Source organism: Xiphophorus couchianus, chromosome 7 (genome assembly GCF_001444195.1).
Source record: "Xiphophorus couchianus chromosome 7, X_couchianus-1.0, whole genome shotgun sequence".
NCBI lineage: Eukaryota > Metazoa > Chordata > Actinopteri > Cyprinodontiformes > Poeciliidae > Xiphophorus > Xiphophorus couchianus.
In genome coordinates this window covers 1,148,851-1,151,720 of record NC_040234.1, presented here as the reverse complement: position 1 = coordinate 1,151,720, position 2,870 = coordinate 1,148,851, and the positions used below count along the sequence as shown (strand labels likewise).

General features: G+C 36.2%; 1 long non-coding RNA gene across 1 annotated transcript; it reads right to left on the bottom strand.

Annotated features, from left to right (window-relative positions):
• Nucleotides 1-1,237: 1,237 nt before the first annotated feature.
• LOC114148402 (uncharacterized) lies at nucleotides 1,238-1,989 on the bottom strand. The gene is made up of 2 exons (XR_003596274.1): nucleotides 1,837-1,989; nucleotides 1,238-1,783 (listed from the first exon to the last, which is right to left on the bottom strand). It is a non-coding gene; the product is annotated as an uncharacterized LOC114148402 (long non-coding RNA).
• Nucleotides 1,990-2,870: the final 881 nt, after the last annotated feature.

Here is a 2,870-nt window from a genome sequence, read left to right as displayed (position 1 = left end):
AAGGAAAGTGACATCCTGTCTGGAAGGAAGGTGCACTTGACCTGGATCTTTAAAATGGCCAGCAACTATACACACTTTGAATGTGACTATTGATGGCTAAAGAGACATTACAGGGTTGTTAATCTGTCTTGAATCACATTTAAAATATTTAACATGATGTGAATAAAGTGTTTGTATCATGTTGATCAAATATCATCATACAGCTGAGGAATTGAATAATACTGTGTTGATAAGATAAGATGCTTAGGTTCGTATGCTTCAGGCAATTCATTATGTAACTGGTCAAATCTACATTATGTGCAAAAGGATGATTGATGTTTCTCGTTAAGAGGCAGAAGAATTCCGTCAATCCAATAATTATTCATGGTAAGAATTTATGTTGATTGTAGGCAAGGCACTGGGAGTTTATTTCAATAGCACAGTTTCACACAGAAGAGAATCCAAATGCTTTGGTGGAAATCAAAGGGGAGATAGATAACAAATCCTACAAGTAAGAGCATTACATAAATAAGTACATTTTAATATACATATAATGAAAGGAAGTTTAAGCCTGACTTCTGATTGAAGTTTAATTTTACATAAGTCCCACCTTTGACTAGCCTTCAGTCTCACAATCCAACAGTTCATTAGATTGATTAGGTTAATTGTTTGATCAAAAGCTATAAACAATGTGTTTGGTCTTGATTTAAAGGAATGAACATTTTCAGCACATCTCAGCTCTTAAGGGAGTTTAGAGTCATCTAGTTCTTTATAGACAACAGTAGCATTTTAAAATCTATCCTTTGATAATAACTGATGGAATATGACTAAATCACCTAGGCCTCATGCATAAAAGAGTGCACAGTTTTCACACTAAAACTTAGCGTACGGAAAAATTTAGAAAAGTATGGAAAAAATTTGGCTGTATAAAGCCGTGCGCACATATACGTCTGCTCACCTTTCTTTTATACATCAAAATTTGCGAGAAACAGAGCGCAGCTGCTGGTCCGCCCTGTCGCCTCCATAAATACATAAGTAAATTAGTATAAATACCCGAAAGTCTGCCACCACGTGAAGCAATAACCATGGCAACGTCCTTGTTTGTAGCAGTGTAAGTATTTATAATAATAATAATTATATATATTATTTAAAAGGTAATTTCAGGAAACATAAGGTAATCTTACAAAAATACAAATAATACATTTTAAAGAAATGTTATAGCTTGGGCAAGCCAAAGCGTAATAATCAACAACAGGAATTAAGTTAATTATTGATATTTATTGTTGAATACATGAAGGATTCCCCGCTAGCTTTATCCGTTCGTTGCCAACCCAACATGGGGATCACACCAAACAGGATGGAAAAATTCAGGGAAGTGCCACAAAATAAACAAAAAACAAAACAAACAAAATGAATGAAAAAATTGTTAGCCCGCCCTCACAAATACTGCAAGCAGAAAAATGATCCTAACTGGGCGGACTAACAAAAAAGAAAAAACCAAACGCTAAAAGGACAGCAGGAGGCAGTGCAAAAACTGTAAGACAAAGACACAAAAATTACTGAATGCTTATTAAATTATTTTAATCAAATCAACCTAAAACATTAAAACACTGCCTACCTGCATTGCATAAATCAACACTCCCAGATCAAACCTTTGTGTAGCCGATCTGGTGCAAACCTGGCAAATAAAACAATATATAAACATACAATTCATTCTAATTAAAAAAGATCAATGTATAAAACCTACCTGCGGCGTCGAACACCCAGGTAACGCTACCAGCCGAACACCATCAACAATACAGTCCTGTATAAAAACACCACATCAGCACAACTTTAAAACGGTTTCCCCCAACCTACCACAGCCAGCAAACAGCGTGAGCCCAACACACAGTTGGTCTAACACACGGGAAATTGACACCTGGCCACCACCCTTCCAACTTCCCTTTTATGGAGGCACAGACTGGAGAGAGCGCGACACCTAATGGTGCCACCTGTTACAGAAAGAAAAAAATTCAAGTAATAATAATAAAAGAAAATAAAGAGATTGTGCAAATGCCTGTTTGAACATCAGAGCGTTCAACTGGGATTAAAAGACAGACAGAGTCAGAGAGTCCTTTGAGTGGGTAAAATGGACGTTTATTATAAATAGTGGAATCATGTGCATAGGTTGTACATTTACAGAATAGAGATGCTTTCTGTCCAGAAAGGCGCATTCACAAAAATGGCGGCTCCACGAAAGGATGACTGCAGCTGGACCAGTACCGGTACCGCACGGCTCCTTCTATAAGTTCTGCTCAGAGCTAAAGGATAATCAGTCTGGATTAATCTAAAAACTAATAAACCATCATCAACATTTCCCAGCAGATCAATATGATCAATCGCTCCCTCTGAATCCTTCCCTTGGTGATGTTCTCCATCAGAGCCAAAGCGGCTCACTTTTATGCAGCTACTTAAATACGTGTGATTGTCCACATACCTCCATCACTTTAAAAATAATCAAACCTGTTTGGAGTTAATCTGCTGATCCAACCATGTTTTATTTTTTTTAGTGAGAATGAAATTACTGCATAGATGCATTTCAATCGCTTCGGCAAACAGAACACTGCGTTACATCTTTATGAGACAAAAACTGAGAAAATGTATTTTTTACATTCTAGTGAGGTTTTTGCTTCCTTTTATTTTTGCTTTCTTTATTTTGTGTGGGTGTTAGGTTATTGTCTGAGGATAAATGTGGTTCAGTTTCATTGTTTACTTTAAATAATAAAATATTAAAATCATGAAAAAACAAAAGTATCAGGTTCGATGCTTCTTAGTCTAAATAACACTGAATGCAGTTAGATTTTAGTGTACTTAGGTGAGTTTTGACACTTTGTAGTTTGATACTGTCCACA